Raw genomic sequence first — 23,515 nt, 5'->3', positions numbered from 1 at the left:
TCAGTCTGAGGGTGATATACTGAGGTACGCAAATGGGAGATTTTTAGCAGTTTACATAAATCCTTAAGTACACGAGACATAAAGGGGGTCCCTTGATCCGTAAGTATCTCTTTCGGAATGCCGGTGCGGGAAAACATATTAACCAGCTCCTTTGAAATTGATTTCGCATTGGCATTCCGCAAGGGCACTGCTTCGGGATAACGCGTGGCGTAATCCAATACTACCAAAATGTACTGATGACCCCTGGCAGATTTAACTAATGGACCGACTATATCCATTGCTATCCTCTCGAAGGGCACCTCTATTATTGGTAAGGGCACTAAGGGGCTTCTAAAATGTGACATAGGTGCGGTCAATTGACACGTAGGACATGACCGACAGTACTGGGTCACGTCTCCCACTAGACCCGGCCAAAAGAAACGTTGCAGAATACGGTGTTTTGTCTTTTCTACCGCCAGGTGTCCTCCCAAGGGATGTTTATGTGCCAACTCCAAAACTACCTGGCGAAAGGACTTAGGTACCACTAGTTGTTCTACCACCACCCCTCGCACCTTGTCTATGTGATACAACATATCCTGCTGCACTGCCACGTGTTGGAACTCGTTTTGAGCCCCTGGGTACAATGGTCTTCCCTCGGAGACCTTTATGTTTTCCCACGCCCTTGCTAGAGTAGGATCCTGGTGCTGAGCGGTCCCGAACTTACCACGTGCCACCTCAAGGTCAGGCATTTCTAAAACATCCTCTAGCTGGTCTGCCTCGCCTGCATACACAGCCAGAGGAGAGTCCACAGATTCTAGTACTTCCTCTGAGATGGGTTCTCCGTCGTCTTGCTGCAATGGTTCAGGGGCTAGCTCCGGAGCACCGTCTTCAACTAGAGGGTTCATGCCACTTTTGAAGTTCCACAAGTCCCAAAATAAGGGAAAGTCTCTCCCCAGGATTACACTGTGTCCCATAGACTTTATGACTGCCGCCTGATGTCTTTTGGTCCCTACTGGCGTGGCAAGAGTAACCCAGGCAGTGGGGTAGTTCTTAGTATCCCCATGGATGCAACTAATGCCAACAGTTAAGTTCGTTAGGGCGCTAGAGTCCACCAAACTGGCATGTACCAAAGTTACTTGACTGCCGGAATCCAAGACGGCATTCACACTATAACCGTCAACCTCGACATGGCACACGTGTTGTTCATTTCCCGTGAGGGTCTCCGCCACACAGACTGACTGCACATATAATGAAAGACGCCTCATAGCATTACAGTCCATTGGCTCCGTAGTCATTGGGCAGTTAGCTGCTACATGGCCAAGCCCGCGACATCGCCAACATTGTATAGGCCCTTGTCTCCTCGATGGAGATCCCAGACGAGGTCTGCTGGCTTGATGTGAGCCCGTACCACCTCCATAGTCCTTTGTAGGTCTGCTACCCTTCATTGTGACGTTCTCTTCTTTTGAAGATGGAGTAGGTTTCGCAGGACTCTCCAGCGATTTCTTGGGGGGCCAGTGGGGTGCTAACGTCCCTTGGAGTAGGCTTTCAGAAGCATTGTAGCGTTCGACCATATTCACCAACTGGTCAGCGGTAGTTGGGTCACCCTGTCCAACCCACCTCTGGATCTTAGCGGGTAAGGACCGTAGGTACTTGTCTAGAACAACACGCTCCACCATCTGTGCGGACGTCAAAGCCTCCGGTTGCAGCCATTTCTTTACTAGATGGATGAGATCATGCATTTGTGAGCGGGCTGGCTGATGCTCCACAAAATTCCATAAATGCACCCTCTGTGCACGTACATACGTGTTTACTCCCAGCCTTGCCAAGATTTCGCCTTTGAGTTTGATATAGTCCATAGCATCCGCTCCACTCAGATCGTAATAGGCTTTTTGTGGGTCTCCGCTCAGAAATGGAGCCACTACCTCAGCCCATCTGTCCAGTGGCAAGTGCTCACGTTCTGCAATACGTTCAAACACGGTGAGGTATGCTTCCACATCATCGTCTGCGGTCATTTTAAGCAAAGTCTTCTGTACGGCTTTCTGCGCACTAGCAGCGCTTTTGTGTACGGTCTCCCTTATCTCGGGGTTGCCGAACCAAGGCCTGTTTTATTGCCTCCAACTGCTCTTGCTGCATCTGGTGTTGCTGCTCCAGAGCCTTCTGGAAGCAAGCATTAGTCTGCTGTTGCTGCACATTTGCTTGCAATAACTGCTTCACTAGTTCCTCCATATTACTGGACTCTTGGCTCTTCAAAAACGCAGAAGCTTTCAGCCAGGACATACACAGTGTTTTCTCTGCAGTCACAGTCCAGCAGCCACAAGTGCCCGCATTCGAAACACCATTTGTGGAGAATAGATAGCTCAGCTGGGATCCTTGCTTTGGCACAAGCGTGTGGCTATGAAGTCACTTCAGCAGACTAGCAATATGGACACGGCATATTTATTGTGCACACTTGTTATCCAATGTTACACATGCCAAACATGAAATAAAACGTCTAAGGCCGTCTGGCCACTAACTAACAATAGCAGGCTAACTACAAAATAAACCTATATAACAGCAAACAAGTCCATGTTATCTTACTGTGTCAGCTCCCAGTTCAGCAGACGATAGACTGAGAGCTCCTCCTGATTATATCAGCTGGACCAGTCAGGAAACCAAAACCTGGATTGAATTAGTGGAGGGGGAACTACCAGTCCTTTCCATGCTGATCACTAAGGAAACCAGGACTGGATTACAGTGAAATAAACTGGCTTCATCATCAGTACAGGGAGACATATGAAATGAAACGGGGAGAAACATACCTGTTTTCTAGTACCTCTCCCCTTGGCACCTCACACTTCCTTTTTAGCATGTGCTTAAGTTCTGTGTTCATCCATCCTGGTTTCCTTAAATGCTTCCTATTCTTCCCTCTTTTCGGAATTGTTAACAACTGTTCTTTGAGAATTTCATTTTTCAAGGTTTCCCATCTTTCCTGGACATTTTTGTCTTTAAGGATATCCAGCCATTGGATCCCTCCAATTCTCTTTCTGAATCCCTTAAAATCTGCCTTTCTGAAATCTAACCTTGATGTCTGAGTCTTCACAGGTCTTCCGCCTCTAGTTATCCAAAATTCTAAAATAGCATGGTCGCTACCTCCTAGGGTCCCAGCCACTTTTACCTCCTCAACCATTTCCTCCCTGTTTATAAGGATTAGATCCAAGGTAGCAGTTCCCCTTGTTTTCTCCCCTACCTTTTGGAAGATAAAGTTGTCAGCAAGAGAGGATAAGAATTTCCTTGACCTGTTAGTTTTGCCTGAGAGAGATTCCCAACAAATGTCTGGATAGTTGAAATCTCCCATGACAACTATGTCATATTTTTTGGAGAACTTGGCCATTTGATGCATAAAGAGTTCATCCATGTCTTCAGCTTGCACAGGTGGCCTGTAGTAAATGCCTACAATGGTGTCCTTTCCATTGTTCTGTCCTTGTATTCTTACCCAAACAGTTTCCACAGAACTCCCAGTCTCTGAAGCTTCAATCTCTGTGCAGATATACGCGTTTCTAACAAACAATGCAACACCGCCTCATTGTTTATCAAGTCTGTTTCTTGCAAATAAGTTGTATCCTTCTAGTCTTGTATTCCAATCATGTGTATTGTCCCACCAAGTTTCAGTGATTCCAATGACATCATATTTCTTTTCCTGTGTTAGTAGTTCAAATTCTCCTTGTTTGTTGCCCATGCTTTGTGCATTAGTATAGAAACATTTTAGCATGAAATATTTGATTAATAAAACAAGTCTGTAACAAAAATAGCTTTTTGAAATCATGTACACTTTTCAAGGTAGACTGTTGCAATTAAATTTGTGGAATGTTAAAAATGTTCTTATAACTTAAAGAAACTTTACAAAAAGGAATGCAAAAGACATGCAAATAAATTAGATGTGACTTATGGCTTGTCCATCTGACAAGCTAGGAAGCATTGTTGCTCAGACAGACTAGCATTGGTTTCAGTATCCTTTTTCAGTAGAAAATTAAGACTGTGGAAGCTCCAACAGCCTTCCTTGTTTCTTCCATCAAGTACTTCAAAAAACTTGGTGCAATTAAAGTGATGGAGGCAAGTAGCGTGGGAATAGGAACAGGTGACTATCTCAGGTGCTGGGTCCTGAGCCAGCAGCGACACCGGGACTTGGCCCCCAGTGACAGAGAGGTGAATATGTCATTTTTATTTTTTACTTGCAGCAGTGGCATATGGGGCAAAATCTATGGAGCAGCATATGGGGCCATAATCTGTGAAGCATCTTATGGGGGCATATTCTGTGGGGCATCTTATAGGGGCATATTCTATGGAGCATCTTATGGGGGACTTTTCTGTGGAGCATCTTATGGGGGCATATTCTATGGGGCATCTTATGGGGGTATTCTATGTAGCATCTTATAGGGGCCTATTCTATGGAGCATCTTATGGGGGCAGGCATAATGTGTGGAGCATCTTATGGGGGCATATCCTATGGAGCATCTTATGGGGCCATAACCTTTATGGAGCAGCATATGGGGCATATTATTCTATGGAGCATCTTATGGGGCCATTATTAACCTTTATGGAGCATTATATGGGGTGTATTTTGTATGGAGCATCTTATGGGGTCATCATAAACTGTATGGAGCATTATATGGGGCTCCTGATTCAATATGGATATTCAAAAACATTTAACCTACTGATGTCTCAATTAATTTTACTTTTATTGGTATCTATTTTTATTTTTGAAATTTACCAGTAGCTTCTGCATTTTCCACCCTAGACTTATACGCGAGTCAATACGTTTTCCCAATTTTTTGTGGCAAAATTAGGGGGGTCGGCTTATACACGAGTATATATGGTATCTTTTACAATGTAAGCCTATGGAGGTATGATGTGATGCTCCATAGGATACATTGTAAAAGCCAATTAAAAACAGAATACAGTGTCATCTGGAAAGTCTGAATCACCATCATGTGACTCAGAAGTGTGGAATTTCTCTGGATACTGGAAAAGACAACAATTAGTGAGTACATTAACAAACTGGCACAACATTTAAATTAAACAAATTCTGTAAAAAGCAAGTCAAGACAGCAAAGATTGAGACAGAGAAACGCATTGCGAGGGAAAGTAAAAATAATCCCAAAATATTCTTTAACTACATAAATAGTAAGAAACTAAAAAATGATAGTGTTGACCCCCTTAAAAATAGTCTGGGTGAAATGGTGGATGAGGAAAAAGCCAATATGCTAAATGAATTTTTTTTCAACAGTATTTGCACAAGAAAATCCCAAGGCAGACAACATGATCAGTGATAAAAAAAATTCTCCATTAAATGTCACCTGCTTAACCCAGCAGGAAGTACGGCGTCGTCTAAAAATCACTAACATTGACAAATCCCTGGGCCCAGATGGGATACACCCCCGAGTACTGCAGGAATGAAGTACAGTCATAGATAGACCATTATTTTTAATCTTTAAAGATTCCATAATAACAAGGTCTGTACCACAGGACTGGTGTATGGCAAATGTGGTGCCAATATTCAAAAAGGGGACAAAAACTGAACTTCGAAATTATAGGTCAGAAGCTTAACTTCAACTGTGGGTAAAAGCCTTTAGGGTTTTCTAAGAGATACTATACTGGAGTATCTGAAGAAGAATAACTTCATCATGACCCAATATCAACATGGGTTTACAAGGGACTGCTCCTGTGAGACTAATCTGATAAGCTTTTATGAAGAGGTAAGTTCCAGACTGGACCAAGGAAATGCAGTGGACGTGGTGTACATGGACTTTTCAAAAGCTTTTGATACAGTGCCACACAAAAGGTTGATACATAAAATGAGAACAATGGGGATAGGGGAAAATGGGTGTAAGAGGGTTAAGAGCTGGCTCAAGGATAGGAAACAAAGGGTTGTTATTAATGGAGCACACTCGGACTGGGCCACAGTTAACAGTGGGGTACTATAGGGGTCAGTATTAGGCCCGCTTGTTTTTAACATATTTATTAATGAACTTGTAGGGGGCTTACAGAGTAGAATTTCAACATTTGCAGATGACACTAGACTCTGCAGGGGTAATCAATACAGAGGAGGACGATTTTATATTACACAAGGATTTATGTAAACTAGAAGGATGGGCTGATAAATGGCAAATGAGCTTTAATGGGGATAAATGTAAGGTCATGCACTTGGTTAGAACAAACAAGATATATAATTATGTGCTTAATTGTAAAACACTGGACTAAACTGTCAATGAAAAAGACCTGGGTGTATGGGTGGATGACAAACTCACATTTTGTTGCCAGTGTCAGGCAGCTGCTGCAAAAGCAAATAAAATAATGGGATACATTAAAAGAGGCATAGATTCTCATGAGGAGAACATAATTTTACCTCATAATTTTATACAAGTCACTAGTGTGACCACACTTTGAATACTGTGTACAGTTCTGGCCTCTGGTGTATAAGAAAGACATAGCTGAACTAGAGCAGGTGCAGAGAAGAGCGACCAAGGTTATTAGAGAACTGGGGGGTCTGCAATACCAAGACAGGTTATAACACTGGGGGTTATTTAGTTTGGAAAAACGAAGGCTTGGGGTGATCTTATTACAATGTATAAATGTATGAAGGGACAATACCAAGACCTTTCTAATGATCTTTTTACTCTTAAGGGGGTTTTACACTAAGCAATATCACTAGCAATATCGCTAAAACGTCACTGGTTTTGTGACGTTATAGCGATATTGCTAGTGATATCGCTATGTGTGATACTTACCAGCGACCAGCTCCCCCGCTGCTCATCGCTGATCGCGCGAGAATGTCCGTCTCCATTTCTCGTTGTCTGCTTCCTGCTGGGCTTCCTGCTGTGACGTCCAGCGACGCGTGGAGGCGGGCGGGAGGACGCAGGATCGCTGTGTGTGAATGGTAAGTATCGTGCTCTGCGTCGCTGCTGCATCGCTGTGAGATCTTTCTGTATGAAAGCTCACTAGCGATCATTTAGCGATGCACCAGCGATCCTGACCGGGTTGGATCGCTGGTTGGATCGCTGGTGCATCACTAAATGTAAAAGGGCCTTTAGACCTGTGACGGGGACAAGGGGGCATCCTCTACATCTGGAGGAAAGAAGGTTTAAGCATAATCAAAGACGCAAATTCTTTACTGTTAGAGAAGTGAGACTATGGAACTCTCTGCCATATGATGTTGTAATGAGTGATTCCCTACTAAATTTTAAGAAGGGTCTGGATACCTTTCTTGAAAAGTATAATATTACAGGTTATATACACTAGTCTCCTTGATATTACGTTAATCCAGGAAACTAGTCTGATTGCCGTATGTGGCGTCGGGAAGGAATTTTTTTCCCCAATGTGAAGCTTGCTGTTTGCCACGTTTTTTTTTGCCTTCCTCTGGATCAACATGTTAGGGCAGGTTAGGATAGGATATGGGTTGAACTAGATGGACTTAAAGTCTTCCTTCAACCTTAATAACTATGTTACTATGTTATTATGTAACACTTCACTAACGTTTACACATGTTTAGTTAAAAAAAGTTTTGAAAAGTACACATTTAAGATAATGTTCATGCTGTATATCTCAGATCAATTAAATCATAGTCACAGTGACTATACAGCTACAGCACTTCCCTACACTATCACTCCCATTTTAATCTGTTTGAGCACTGAAATTAGTAAATCACAATCAGGTTAGGCCTTTTCATATGCCTTTGTGGAATGAGCTGTGAGCTTTAACTTCCTATACCTACACGGTACAAGAACAAAACGAGGCTTCTTGGCTGCCTGCCATCTTTTCTACTGTCTATGATTTCCCCCTAATTAGCTGCACTAGACCATGTGATATGATAGTCGCAGAGCATTATATAGAAGTATGCTTGGCTATTCCTGATGTCATTAATCTGCTCTCTGAGTCTTCCGTAGTGTATAAAGTTTTTCTATTTTTAAGCCAATCCTTCTTATTGTTTAAATTCATGGGGACCTGCAAATTTCAGGAAATTTGACACAAAATCCATCACCGTGGGATCGATTCCATCATCACTACATTTTTACTTCTATATATAATGAAAGTGTTTTTTTTTTTTTATCTTAGCTGAGTTCTTTTCTAAATCGGACCATTGCATGAATATCACTATATGTGCATGTCATCTAACTATCAATATCTATCTCTAGAATGGCAGCTGCAGCTTACAGCTAGTGAATATGCTTTTACAGATATGCACTCTCATACAGTCCTGGCATGGCTTTTTCAATACACTGCATTTACACCTTTGTGCTTTTTGCATAAATACTGGTTTTATCCACAATATAGAGTCACTGCACATGCTGGTTATGCTTATTGTGAAATAAATTTATTGCTTGACGGTGAAGATGCAACATCTGACGTTTCGGCCACATTGGCCTTTATCACAAAAGTCGCCCTTAGATTGAATGAAGAATCTTTGTTCACCGAATAGATAGTGTCACCGCTAAGCAATAATAGATTGATAGCATATTCCAAGTCGCCAGTAATCCTGATTCCTGATGAGGTGGTGGACTGGTAAGTATGCCAGAGGGTTATTGGTGGCGCAGTGGGGGAAGTAGGCACAGCCGTGCCACAGCAGTGGGGATAGTGGGGACTATCCGTTCCTTTTCACTAGCACGGTAAACTCAAACCTTCAGGCTGAGTGCTAACCATTTATATTATCTAGTAAATACTGGTTTTGAAACCTACACGCTCCTTACTATCATAGCATCTTGAATTGATTAAGACCAGGGGCTGGCTGGAAAATTTTGGCCCGGGGGGTGGAAAGCAAAAAGTAGTGGCCCATGATTAGCAAGCCACACCTATCAGCTATGATTCATTAAATGGGTGATCCAAAACTAAATTTTATTTTACTTTTAAACATCTAGCTATTTAAAGGGATTGTCCACTACTAGGACAACCCTTTCTTAAACTAAATGTTTAGCCCCGATAAAATTATAAAGCCTATACTCACTGCCAGCTCCGTTCCAGCAGTGTCAGCACTCGCTCTCCCCAGGGCTTTGATGTGGTATTGTGACATGTGACTCTGATGCCCAATTAGTGCTGGTGTCACTGTCTCCCCCTTCATATGAAGGGAACAGGAAGAGGATAACAGGGCTACAGCTCTTCCCAGACTTCCTCTTCATATTCAGTTTTCCCAGTGCTGACTTGGCGTCACCTGTTATTCCACCGCATCACAGTTCCAGGACCGCATGTGTCAGCACCAATGGAACTGATCCAACACGGGAGGTGAGTATAAGCTTTATTATTTTATCGGGGCCGAACATTTAGTTTAAGAAGGGGATGTTCTAGTAGTGGACAAGCCTTTAATGGCATAATTTGATCTTTTTTTTAATATACTTTAACTTTAATTCCCTATCTTTCCCACTCTAGTCGAACTGCTTTATTTTTTCCATTACTTCCTCTTTGATGAAGCATCATTTCAGCATCCCAGTGCATGTTGGGATACTCATACGAATCATCATCAGGGGGCAGAAGCTGCGGTCACTGGCACAGCCTATGCCCCTTCCTGAGATGAAGCATCATCGGTGATATCTGTTTCAGGGCTTGGCTGGTCACTGCTCTACTAAGCATGTGTCGAATGTCAATTCTGATGGATGCTCAGTAGATTCCTGTGCAATGTTCTTCTCAGCGCACAATGACAATGTGCTTCTCGCCAGCTGTGGTCAGAAGTGACGATTTAGCAACAGAGTGCACTGTCATTGCACATTGTAAGCAAAGGGTGAGCGAGCAGAGACCAGTGCCATCCCCACACATGTGATGTCAGATAAGAGATTCGCAGGATACCAGTCTAGCTTCCAGGTACCAGTGAACCCGATTACTGGTCCGAAGTCCCACATATTGATCCGCTTATCTCTAGTTATATCCTTTCTTTGTAGTAGACCTGGATATTAGTGATGAGCAAACATGCTCACATATAAGGTGTTATCCGAGCATGCTCGGGTGCTAACCAAGTGACTTTGGGGTGCATGAATAATATGTTTGAGTCGATTTGCTTGCATGTCTCGTGGATGTTTAACAGCCTCACCACATACAGGGATTTCCTAACGAACAGGAATCCCTGCATGTGTTGCAGCTGTCAAACAGCCACTAGACATGTAGCCGAGGGGACGCAAACATATTTTGAGCACGCCAAAGACAATTGGTTAACTAATGAGCATGCTCGGATAACACCTTATCCAAGCACGTTCACTCATCACTAGTACAGACATCAGGTATTAGACCATCACGTACAGTATTATCTTCTATATAACATTTGTTGTCTGTACACATACAGGATAATATATTACTTGCATATGATACACTGTTATACAGACATCAGCTGTCATACAATGTACACATTGTTGTATGTATATACATATATCTGACAGTGTGTATACTGTATAACATTTCATGCCTGTACACAAAGTATAAGGGTATGTGCACACGTTAAATATTTGGTGCGGAAAACTTTTTTTACCTGAGTTTTTATTGTAGATTTTTCCCCGCTCATCAGTACGGATGAAATCTGCATCAAAAACACAGAAAAAAATTGACCTGCTGCAGATTTAAATCTGCATCAGATCTGCAAGGAAAAATAAGCAACGTGTGTACGAGACCTCGGGGTTCTCATTCACTTTGCTGCCTTTGCGAAACCCTTCAGATTTGGTGACAAATTTGGCAGAAAAATCTGTGACAATCTGCAAATTGCGCACAGGTCCTAACATGTACAAGATAGCATATGACTGGCATTTGATATACTGTCATACAGTATACACATTGTTGTATGTACAGTGGGGCAAAAAAGTATTTAGTCAGTCAGCAATAGTGCAAGTTCCACCACTTAAAAAGATGAGAGGCGTCTGTAATTTACATCATAGATAGACCTCAACTATGGGAGACAAACTGAGAAAAAAAAATCCAGAAAATCACATTGTCTGTTTTTTTTTCATTTTATTTGCATATTATGGTGGAAAATAAGTATTTGGTCAGAAACAAGCAATCAAGATTTCTGGCTCTCACAGACCTGTAACTTCTTTAAGAGTCTCCTCTTTCCTCCACTCATTACCTGTAGTAATGGCACCTGTTTAAACTTGTTATCAGTATAAAAAGACACCTGTGCACACCCTCAAACAGTCTGACTCCAAACTCCACTATGGTGAAGACCAAAGAGCTGTCAAAGGACACCAGAAACAAAATTGTAGCCCTGCACCAGGCTGGGAAGACTGAATCTGCAATAGCCAACCAGCTTGGAGTGAAGAAATCAACTGTGGGAGCAATAATTAGAAAATGGAAGACATACAAGACCACTGATAATCTCCCTCGATCTGGTGCTCCACGCAAAATCCCACCCCGTGGGGTCAGAATGATCACAAGAACGGTGAGCAAAAATCCCAGAACCACGCGGAGGGACCTAGTGAATGAACTGCAGAGAGCTGGGACCAATGTAACAAGGCCTACCATAAGTAACATACTACGCCACCATGGACTCAGATCCTGCAGTGCCAGACGTGTCCCACTGCTTAAGCCTGTACATGTCCGGGCCCGTCTGAAGTTTGCTAGAGAGCATTTGGATGATCCAGAGGAGTTTTGGGAGAATGTCCTATGGTCTGATGAAACCAAACTGGAACTGTTTGGTAGAAACACAACTTGTCGTGTTTGGAGGAAAAAGAATACTGAGTTGCATCCATCAAACACCATACCTACTGTAAAGCATGGTGGTGGAAACATCATGCTTTGGAGCTGTTTCTCTGCAAAGGGGCCAGGACGACTGATCCGGGTACATGAAAGAATGAATGGGGCCATGTATCGTGAGATTTTGAGTGCAAACCTCCTTCCATCAGCAAGGGCATTGATGATGAAACGTGGCTGGGTCTTTCAACATGACAATGATCCAAAGCACACCGCCAGGGCAACGAAGGAGTGGCTTCGTAAGAAGCATTTCAAGGTCCTGGAGTGGCCTAGCCAGTCTCCAGATCTCAACCCTATAGAAAACCTTTGGAGGGAGTTGAAAGTCCGTGTTGCCAAGCGAAAAGCCAAAAGCATCACTGCTCTAGAGGAGATCTGCATGGAGGAATGGGCCAACATACCAACAACAGTGTGTGGCAACCTTGTGAAGACTTACAGAAAACGTTTGACCTCTGTCATTGCCAACAAAGGATATATCACAAAGTATTGAGATGAAATTTTGTTTCTGACCAAATACTTATTTTCCACCATAATATGCAAATAAAATGAAAAAAAAACAGACAATGTGATTTTCTGGATTTTTTTTCTCAGTTTGTCTCCCATAGTTGAGGTCTACCTATGATGTAAATTACAGACGCCTCTCATCTTTTTAAGTGGTGGAACTAGCACTATTGCTGACTGACTAAATACTTTTTTGCCCCACTGTATATACAGATATATGACAGTGTGTATACTGTATAACAGCTGATGTCTGGATTATTCTTTATGCTATAGTGGTATACTATGGGCACAGGTAGACTGTACAATGTTATATACACTGGATGGATCAATCCTGCACCAGGCCCAGGACATACATACACTGTATATATGCAGGGCCATGTATATAGCATGTGATGTTCAGTCACCAGGCTCAGGGTTGATCACTCCAGTGCTAGATTCTGTATAGAATCTCTGGTCACTCTCAGTATAGGAAGTGACCCTGAAAGTTAAGACTCCTGCCATAAATCTGTGAGCATCAGCAGAGTGGCCGCTGATACTTATCGTCCACCTCCTCACCGTACAGAGAGCTGAAGCTCGTACTCACTGATATCTCCAGTCTGACCCACGCACCGCCTCCTCTCCAGCAGGAAGAAGATGCAGCCGTGTTCCCTCTACCTCTGCAGACGGCCGCACAGTGGGCATGTCTGGTCCATTGTGATGCAGCTGGCCCTGACATATAGAACAGCGCCGGCCCGCCAGCAGGCTGAATCAGTTGCTTAGGCTGGTTTCACATTTGCGTTTTTTAGCGCTGGAAAAAAACGCACACCTGCGCATGCGTTTTTTCCCCTATATTTAACATGGGTGCGCATACCTGCGCGCTGGTAAGTGCATGTATGCGATTTTCATGCGCTGCGTTTTTTTGGGGTGTGCGTTGGGATTTTCCAGACGCAGCATGTTGCATTTTTTGGCCCTGCAAAAAAGCGCATGCGCACATATGCGCACGTTTTGCGCTAAAAATGGCCATTATAGCCTATGGATGCGCATATGTGCGCACTGGCATGCTCATGTATGCGTTTTTTTGCATATGCGTTTTTTTTTTTAAACCATGGAATTTAGGGGTTTGGGTTAGAGTTAGGGTTAGTTAAGGGGGTTTAGGGTTAGGGTTATGGTCAGGGTCAGGGTTAGGGTTGGGGTTTGGGTCAGGGTTAGGGTTAAGTATGGTTTTGTTAAGGATTAGGGTCATGGTTAGGGTCAGGATTAGGGTTAAGTATGGTTTTGTTAAGGGTTAGGGTCAGGGTTAGGGTTAGGGTTAGGGTCAGGGTTAGGGTTAGGGTTAGGGTTAGGGTCAGGGTTAGGGTCAGGATTAGGGTTAAGTATGGTTTTGTTAAGGATTAGGGTCATGGTTAGGGTCAGGATTAGGGTTAAGTATGGTTTTGTTAAGGGTTAGGGTCAGGGTTAGGGTTAGGGTTAGGGTTAGGGTCAGGGTTAGGGTTAGGGTTAGGGTCAGGGTTAGGGTCAGGATTAGGGTTAAGTATGGTTTTGTTAAGGATTAGGGTCATGGTTAGGGTCAGGATTAGGGTTAAGTATGGTTTTGTTAAGGGTTAGGGTCAGGGTTAGGGTTAGGGTTAGGGTTAGGGTCAGGGTTAGGGTTAGGGTTAGGGTCAGGGTTAGGGTCAGGATTAGGGTTAAGTATGGTTTTGTTAAGGATTAGGGTCATGGTTAGGGTCAGGATTAGGGTTAAGTATGGTTTTGTTAAGGGTTAGGGTCAGGGTTAGGGTTAGGGTTAGGGTTAGGGTCAGGGTTAGGGTTAGGGTTAGGGTTAGGGTTAGGGTCAGGATTAGGGTTAAGTATGGTTTTGTTAAGGATTAGGGTCAGGGTTAGGGTCAGGATTAGGGTTAGTATGGTTTTGTTAAGGGTTAGGGTTAGGGTTAGGGTCAGGGTTAGGGTCAGGATTAGGGTTAAGTATGGTTTGGTTAAGGGTTAGGGTCAGGGTCAGGGTTAGGGTTAGGGTTAGGGTCAGGGTTAGGGTTAAGTATGGTTTTGTTAAGGGTTAGGGTCAGGGTTAGGGTTAGGGTCAGGGTTAGGGTTAGGGTTAGGGTTAGGGTCAGGGTTAGGGTTAGGGTTAGGGTTAGTTAGGGTTTAGGGTTTGGGTTAGGGTTAAGTATGATTTGGTTAAGGGTTAGGGTCAGGGTTAGGGTTAGGGTTAGGGTCAGGGTTAGGGTTAGTAAAGTCATGGTTTGGGTAGTGTGAGGGGCCACCTAAAAATGTTGGAAAAAAACGCAAACGCGGTAAAAACGCGCTAAAAACGCATACAAACGCATAAAAACGCTGCGTTTTTTTCATGCATGCTCATAAAAATGCTTGAAAAAAACGCAGCAGTTGTATGCTTATGTATGCGTTTTTTCAATGCGTTTTTTTGCGGGAAAAACGCGCTGCAAAAAAAAGCAAGTGTGAAACTAGCCTTAGTGACTGGCTCAGGGCGCACATGCCCGCTCCAGATTGAGACATATGCTCTAGAGCACTCTGAATGCTGAAGTTTGGTGTTATGCCAACAGGTAAAGGGGCTAAAATTCTTATCCTTAGGCCAGGGTCACACTAGCGATGAATATAGACGAGTGCCATGCGATAAAACATTGCATAGCGCTCACACCAGTATTCATCTATGGGGCAGCTCCCATCAGTGTTTTTTTCCTCGGCTGTTTTCAGTGTGCGAGATCGCAGCATGCTGTGATTGGCACCGACACCCAGCCGAGTCTGAACTCACTCGCACCCATATAAGTCTATGGGTGCGAGTGACACAGCACACATCACTAGGATATCATACATGTGCTGTGCGATATATGCTGACCCCGGCAATAGAAAAGATGGAAAAATTACTTTCTCCATCTCCTCCGCTGCTGTGCTCCGATTCTCTCTGTGCAAAAGGCTCAGAGCACAGACGCAAGACACTCGGCTCCTGCTCGCAGCAGAGTCATTAGCATATCGCATCCAATGCCATATGCTAGTCTGACCATGGCCTTAGGCCAAACATTTTGGGTTACAATTATTGGTGTCAAATGCTGACCAAATAATGAATGTGTGAACGTGGCCTTAGTAAGTGAATCATCTTGATTTCTTTTATCATACACTTGTGTATAATTATCAAATCTAATATATAAAGCTCAATGTGTGTGTGTATATTTATATGTATATACTGTATGTGTGTATGTCTGGGATTGGCATCTGCACCATCGTAGCTACAGCCACAAAATTTTGCACAGTCACACGTCTGGACCCCGAGAGCATCATAGGCTATGTTGCGAGGCGTAATTTTAACCCCGCGCGTTCCAATTCACTAAACAATTTTGCCTATTATTCTTATCATTTCTATGGTGCTATCGTCCTTCTGTAAAGCTGGAAATAACACAATTTATTACCGTGCAAACACAGACCACCCTCTGACACAGACTGCAGGGGGAGCCCAGTATCACACAGGATAGGATTAGATACATTGCTCAGCAGACAGTATCACACAGGATAGGATTAGATACACTGCTCAGCAGTCAGTATCACACAGGATAGGATTAGATACATGGCTGAGCAGTCACTAACACATGATAGGATTAGATACACAGCTCAGCAGAAAGTATCACACAGGAGAGGATTAACTACACAGCTCAGCAGACATTAACACACAGCACAGGGTTAGATACACAGATACACATGTTTATCAAAAGGCTCTTGAATGAGTTGAAAATAAAATACTATCAACACATGGGTAATCGTTTAGTTAATTTGTGTTGCAAATCTGTAGTGTTGAATATATGATGTGAAATGTTTTTATGTGCAATATAATCATTATAATTTGTTATAACTAACCACAGTTGGTTACTATGCCCAGGCAATGCCAGGCTCTTCAGCTAGTCTAATATATAAAGCTCAATGTGTGTGTGTGTGTATGTTTGTATGGAAGTGTGTATGTCCAGGATTGGCATCTGCACCGTCGTAGCTACAGCCACAAAATTTTGCACAGTCACACGTCGACCCAGAGAGCGTCATAGGCTATGTTGTGAGGTGAAATTTTAACCCCGCGCGTTCCAATTCACCAAACAATTTTGCCCCTATCTACATAATGGGGAAAAAGTGAAAGGAAAAGTGTTGGAGGCAAATTGACAGCTGCCGGATGTGAACAATGGGAACTTAAAGAATGAGAGCGATGGCGCCAAAGAGTATATACCGTACAATTGCTAAGGTGGGGCCCTGACATGGGATACTCACCACACACGGGGTTATGAACACACGCACAAAATGCACCACACACTACCACGTGCTTCAACACATATACCACCCTCAGCATACATTTCACCACACATACACCAACCTCGCCACATAAAAGTCGAAACACAAAAGTCGCCACTCAAAACTCGCCACGCTGTCCCAGAGCTGTTTAAAAGATGAAAAATGAGCTGTGATTGGTTGCTATCAGCATTAGTTTTCTTTGTAGACAGTTGTGGTAACTGAGGCCTATTATTATTATCATTTCTATGGTGCTATCATCCTTCTGTAAAGCTGGAAATAACACAATTTATTACCGTGGCAACACAGACCACACTCTGACACAGACTGCAGGGGGAGTCCAGTATCACACAGGATAGGATTAAATACACAGCTCAGCAGTCAGTATCACACAGGATAGCATTAGATACACGGATCAGCAGTCAGTATCACACAGGATAGGATTAGATACACAGCTCAGCAGTTAGTATCACACAGGATAGGATTAGATACATGGCTCAGCAGTCAGTATCACACAGGAGAGGAATAGATACACGGCTCAGCAGTCAGTATCATACAGGATAGGGTTAGATACACAGTTCAGAAACAGGATGTGCCAAAGGAGAGGACATTTCATTTCAAGAATTCCACTCATTCCATCTGATTTGTTTTTTGATATTAAATGCCTTCAGTTTCCAGTTCAACTGCTATTTGCAATGTCCATTAACAATGCTCAGGGACAGTCCTTGAAAGTAGTAGGGATTGATTTGCAATCTCCATGCTTTTCTCATGATCAACTTTACATGATCTGTTCAAGAGTTGGAACTGCCAAAAATGTGTTCATCTTTGCACTGAAAGGAAAAACCAAAAATCTTGAATGAGTTGAAAATAAAATACTATCAATATTTGGGTAATCGTTTAGTTAATTTGTGTTGCAAATCTGTAGTGTTGACTCTATGATGTGAAATGTTTTTATGTGCAATATAATCATTATAATTTGCTATAACTAACCACAGTTGGTTACTATGCCCAGGCAACGCCGGGCTCTTCAGCTAGTATTGATATATATTTAGCTCTGGCTGGGATAGCTCGCGTGCGGGCTCACGCGTGCAACAGATATTAAGTGCAACAGGATCAAGTGTTTTGCAGTTAGACAATGCAGTTGGACAGAGCAGGAGACAGGTAAGGTGCATAAGTTTTTCATGCACGCATGCTTCTTGGTCAGTCGTACTACATATGCATTGATCATATCAACCTGCTGCTTATTTGTCTTCACTTCTGCTTTTTAACAACTCGCCTGACCTTTTACACATTCTGTGCACTTTCTGCATATCCACCCCTCCCTTTTCCCCTCTCCCATGTATAACTCTGAGGCTCTATTGACATTTCTTACCCACACCAAACCATCCAAAACCTCCATGCAGCACTCAAAACGTTCATACAAATCATCCCACCACCTGCTTTTTCTGTTTTTTCTCCTTTTACTAGTTGCAGGTGACATCTCCCCCAACCCTGGGTCTCCCTCCACCAGCATACGTTACTCTCCTCCAGCTGCATATAGAAACCCTGCTAATCTTATTAACATTCAGTGCATGCCTTCTCCTATCACTTTCCAATGTGCTCTCTGGAATGCACGGTCTGTGTGTAACAAACTGACTTACATTCACGATCTTTTTCTCTCTAATTCCCTTAACCTTCTGGCTATTACAGAAACCTGGATCCAGCATTCAGACACCACCGCTGCTGCCGCCCTCTCGTTTGGTGGGCTGAAATTTTCACATACCACCAGACCTGAGAACAGACAGGGTGGAGGTGTTGGTTTGCTCCTTTCATCACAATGTGCTTTCCAGGTCATCCCCCCCGGTTCCCTCACTTACATTTCCTTCCTTTGAAGTCCACGCCGTCAGACTCTTTAAGCCCTTCTCCTTAAGAGTGGCGGTTGTTTATCGCCCTCCAGGCTCCTCCCGCCAGTTTCTAGACCACTTCGCCACCTGGCTTACTCACTTTCTATCCTGTGACATCCCCACCCTCATCATGAGAGACTTTAACATCCACATCAATGATCTGCTCTCCCAGTCTGCCTCTCATCTTCTTTCTCTAACTTCTTCATTTGGCCTCTCACAGTTTACTAATTCTCCTACACATGAGGACGGGAATACTCTGGACCTGGTTTTCTCCCGTCCCGGCTCACTGCACGACTTTACTAACTCACCTCTCCCGCTCTCGGACCACAACCTTCTTTCCTTTTCAGTCAAGAATTGTCTCCTCACCTGGGACACCCCCACTTACCACACTTATCGGAATACACGTACCATTAATACCCAACAGCTTATGGACAATCTCCACACATCTTTAGCCCCCATCTCCACCCTCTCCTGTCCAAACATAGCATTGTAACACTTCAATAATACACTGAAGAATGCCCTAGATGAAGCAGCACCTTCTATACGCAGAAAGACCCGACACAGACAACGGCAGCCCTGGCACACAACGCAAACACGCTTTCTTCAGCGCTGCTCAAGGTGTGCAGAGCGGCAGTGGAGAAAATCTCTCTTAGCAGAAGACTTCACCCACTGTAAGTTCATGCTCAAAACCTATAACTCTGCCCTTCATCTGGCCAAACAATCCTACTTCACCACCCTCATCACCTCACTATCCCAACAACCCAAGACGACTTTTTGAAACCTTAAACTCCCTCCTGAAACCTAAAGTACAGGCCCCCATCACCAACCTCAGCCGTGAGGATCTGGCCACTTATTTCCTAGAAAAAATCAACCACATCCATCAGGATATCTCAGCTCAATCTCCTCAGTGCCTGGATCCCCTTTCCGGCCGCACCTCAAGCTCACTAGACATCTTTGAGCCTGTTTCAGAAGAAGAAGTTTCCAAGCTCCTCGCTTCTGCTCGGCCTACAACCTGCAACAGTGACCCCATTCCTTCACAGCTCCTGCAGTCTCTCTCACCAGTGGTCACCACTCACCTGACTAAAATATTTAACCTCTCTCTTTCTTCAGGTATATTTCCCTCCTCATTTAAACATGCCATCATAACCCCTTTACTTAAAAAGCCATCCCTGGACCAGAACTGCACTGATAACTACAGACCTGTCTCTAACCTTTCCTTCATCTCTAAACTCCTGGAACGCTTGGTCCACTCCCGTCTAATCCGCTATCTCTCGGATAACTCTCTTCTCGACCCCTTACAATCTGGTTTCCGCTCTTTACACTCTACTGAAACTGCCCTCACTAAAGTCTCTAATGATCTAATAACAGCTAAATCGAAAGGTCATTGCTCCCTGCTGATTCTCCTGGATCTCTCTGCCACATTTGACACTGTGGATCACCAGCTCCTCCTCACTATGCTCCGCTCTATAGGCGTCAAGGACACAGCCCTCTCCTGGTTCTCCTCCTACCTCTCTGACCGCTCCTTCACTGTATCTTTTTCCGGCTCCTCTTCCTCTCCTCGTCCCCTTACTATCGGGGTCCCGCAGGGCTCAGTCCAAGGCCCCCTCCTCTTCTCTTTATACACTGCCCCTATTGGACAAACAATCAGCAGATTTGGGTTCCAGTATCATCTCTATGATGATGACACCCAATTATACACTTCTTCCCCTGACATCACCCCTACCCTAATTCAAAATACCAAGGATTGTCTGTCTGCTGTCTCTAGCATCATGTCCTCCCTCTATCTGAAACTAAATCTCTCCAAAACTGAACTTCTTGTGTTTCTCCCCTCTACTAACCTCACTCTACCTAACATCGAAATAACCCTGGAGGGTTCAACCATAACTCCCAAGCAGCATGCCCGCTGTCTTGGGGTCATATTCGACACTGAACTTTCCTTTACTCCCTACATCCGATCACTCAGTCGCTCTTGTCACCTGCATCTTAAAAACATCTCCAGAATCCGACCTTTTCTCACCTTTGAAACTGCTAAGTCTATTACTGTCGCTCTTATTCATTCTCGTCTGGACTACTGCAACTCTCTTCTGATCGGTCTCCCTCTTACCAAACTTTCTCCTCTCCAATCCATCTTGAATGCGGCAGCCAGGGTCATATTTCTGTCCAGCCGCTTCACTGATGCCTCCATCTTGTGCCAGTCATTACACTGGCTACCTATTCGCTACAGGGTCCAGTATAAACTCATCTCTCTCACCCACAAAGCTCTCCACTGTCCTGCACCACCTTATATCTCCTCTCTCATCTCTGTCTATTGCCCTACACGTGCCCTCCGTTCTACAAATGACCTAAGACTAACATCCCCCGTAATCCGAACCTCGCACCTCCGTCTCCAAGACTTCTCTCGTGCTGCTCCAGCTCTCTGGAATGCACTTCCCCCGACAATCAGACTGATACCTAGCCCTGACCTATTCAAGTGCGCTTTGAAAACCCATCTCTTCAAACAAGCCTACCACATCAACTACTCAGCAAACTAACTTTGCCCTGTTCCCTCCTTCCAAATATTATTCTGAATCTGCACCCTACTATTTATCTGTCTCCACACCCTCCATGCACACGATAACTGCACTTGATACTTGACTATTGCACTTAAACACACGGGCTGATGACCGGATCATGCAGCTTTATATGAAAATCCCTATTTATTATAATTGCCAGACCTGAATTAACAAGCACTTCTCACCTACTGTGTCCCCCCATTTCCTTGTAGATTGTAAGCTTGCAAGCAGGGACCTCACTCCTAATGTCACTGTTTGAATTGTCTTAACTTGTATTTAACTTGTATTGAATTTATCGTCTGTACATGTCCCCGCTTAATTGTAAAGTGCTGCGGAATATGTTGGCCCTATATAAATAAAAATTATTATAATTATTATTATAAATGCACTTTATAAGGCTTTATGCTATGAATATTTAGATTATTTTACACTACAAGAATGCATGTGTTTTTAAGCTATATTTCTATTAAATAAATTATACACTTGATCACTAGATGAACTAGGTACATTAATTATATAATTGATCTCAAACTATGCACATTACTGTTACCCCTATATATTTGTGATGTATGCACTGCTTGAGAAAGGTTCAGTGACTTGCATCAGAACTTTGGCCAATAACTGAAGTTTGTATGCACTATATTGCTTGACTGCTGCTTCCATTTTTCCTTTTTTTATTGAAAAAGTCCATTATACAGTTGTGGCCAAAAGTATTGATACCCCTGCAATTCTGTCAGATAATACTCAGTTTCTTCCTGAAAATGATTGCAAACACAAATTATTTGTTATTATTATCTTCATTTAATTTGTCTTAAATGAAAAAGCACAAAAAGAATTGTCCTAAAGCCAAATTGGATATAATTCCACACCAAACATAAAAAAGAGGGTGGACAAAAGTATTGGCACTGTTCGAAAAATCATGTGATGCTTCTCTAATTTGTGTAATTAACAGCACCTGTAACTTACCTGTGGCACCTAACAGGTGTTGGCAATAACTAAATCACACTTGCAGCCAGTTGACATGGATTAAAGTTGACTCAACCTCTGTCCTGTGTCCTTGTGTGTACCACATTGAGCATGGAGAAAAGAAAGAAGACCAAAGAGCTGCCTTAGCAGGATGAGCACTTCCCCTATCAATCAAAAGGCTGTTCATAATTAGCATTGATGACTATCTACCCTTTAAATTTGTAGACTTTTGGCCTAGGAAATGGATAGGATCTCTCTGAAGAAAGGTCACCCTTTTGTGGCTCGTGGGCTCATAGAAACTGGTCTATTTTTGACACTAAATAGAATTATTTGATAAGTACAGTATATTCAGTATTGCAGTAATGCAGTTACAGTTCATGTATTTAATGCTTGCACATATCTTGACACTTCCACTCTTAGTGTGCAGCTTGCACCTGTTCACACTTGATGAGGAAAAGTTTCTGTGTGTGGTCAGGAGGGGTTTACAGGGTGGATGTAGCAGAGCTGTGTGTGTGCGAGGTGTACGGAGCAAAGATGTGTGTGTATGGGGTGTGCAGAGTGGAGCTGCGTGTGTATGAGGTATGCAGAGCGGAGCTATGTGTGTATGAGGTGTACGGTGTGGAGTCGTGTGTGTACGAGGTGTGTAGAGCCATGTGTGTACGAGCTGTATGGAGAAGAGCTGTGTGTGTACGAGGTGTGTGCAGCTGTGTGTGTACGAGGTGTATGGAGCGGAGCCGCGTGTGTACGAGGTGTGTGGAGCCTTGTGAGTACGAGGTGTATGGAGCAGAGCCTTGTGTGTACGAGGTGTGTAGAGACATGTGTGTACGAGGTGTACGGAGCAGAGCCGTGTGTGTACGAGGTTTGTGGAGCTGTGTGTGTAAGAGGTGTACAGAGCGGAGCCGTGTCTGTATGAGGTGTGTGGAGCCATGCGTGTACGAAGTGTACGGAGCAGAGCCGAGTGTTTATGAGGTGTACGGGGCAGAGCCGTGTGTACGAGGTGTACGGAGCAGAGCCGCGTGTGCACGAGGTGTACGGAGCAGAGAAGTGTGTGTACGAGATGCAGAGTGGAGCCGTGTGTGTACGAGGCGAGAGGAGCCATGTGTGTATGAGGTATACGGAGTGGAGCCGTGTGTGTACGAGGTGATTGGAGCCGTGTGTGTACGAGGTGTATGGAGCGGAGCAGTGTGTGTACGAGGTCAGTGGAGCCGTGTGTGTACGAGGTGTATGGATCCGCGTGTGTACAAGGTCTGTGGAGCAGTGTGTGTACGAGGTGTATGGAGCAGAGCCTTGTGTGTACGAGGTATACAGAGCGGAGCTGTGTGTGTACGAGGTGTATGGAGCGGATCCGTGTGTGTGTGAGGTGTATGGAGTGCAGCCGTGTGTGTATGAGGTGATTGGAGCCGTGTGTGTACGAGGTGTATGGATCCGTGTGTGTACGAGGTGTATGGATCCATGTGTGTACGAGGTGTGTGCGAGGTGTACAGAGCAGAGCTGCGTGTGTATGAGGTATACAGAGCAGAGCAGCGTGTATACGAGGTGTATGGAGCGCAGCCTTGTGTGTACGAGGTGAGTGGAGCCGTGTGTGTACAAGGTGTACGGAGCAGAGCTGCGTGTATACGAGGTGTACGGAGCGGAGCCGCGTGTGTACGAGGTGGACGGAGCGGAGCCGTGGGTGTACGAAGTGGACAGTGT

Source organism: Dendrobates tinctorius, unplaced genomic scaffold (assembly GCF_039654945.1).
Source record: "Dendrobates tinctorius isolate UK_male_01 unplaced genomic scaffold, ASM3965494v1 ptg000102l, whole genome shotgun sequence".
Taxonomy (NCBI): Eukaryota; Metazoa; Chordata; class Amphibia; order Anura; family Dendrobatidae; genus Dendrobates; species Dendrobates tinctorius.
Note: the sequence above shows the minus strand (reverse complement) of the source record.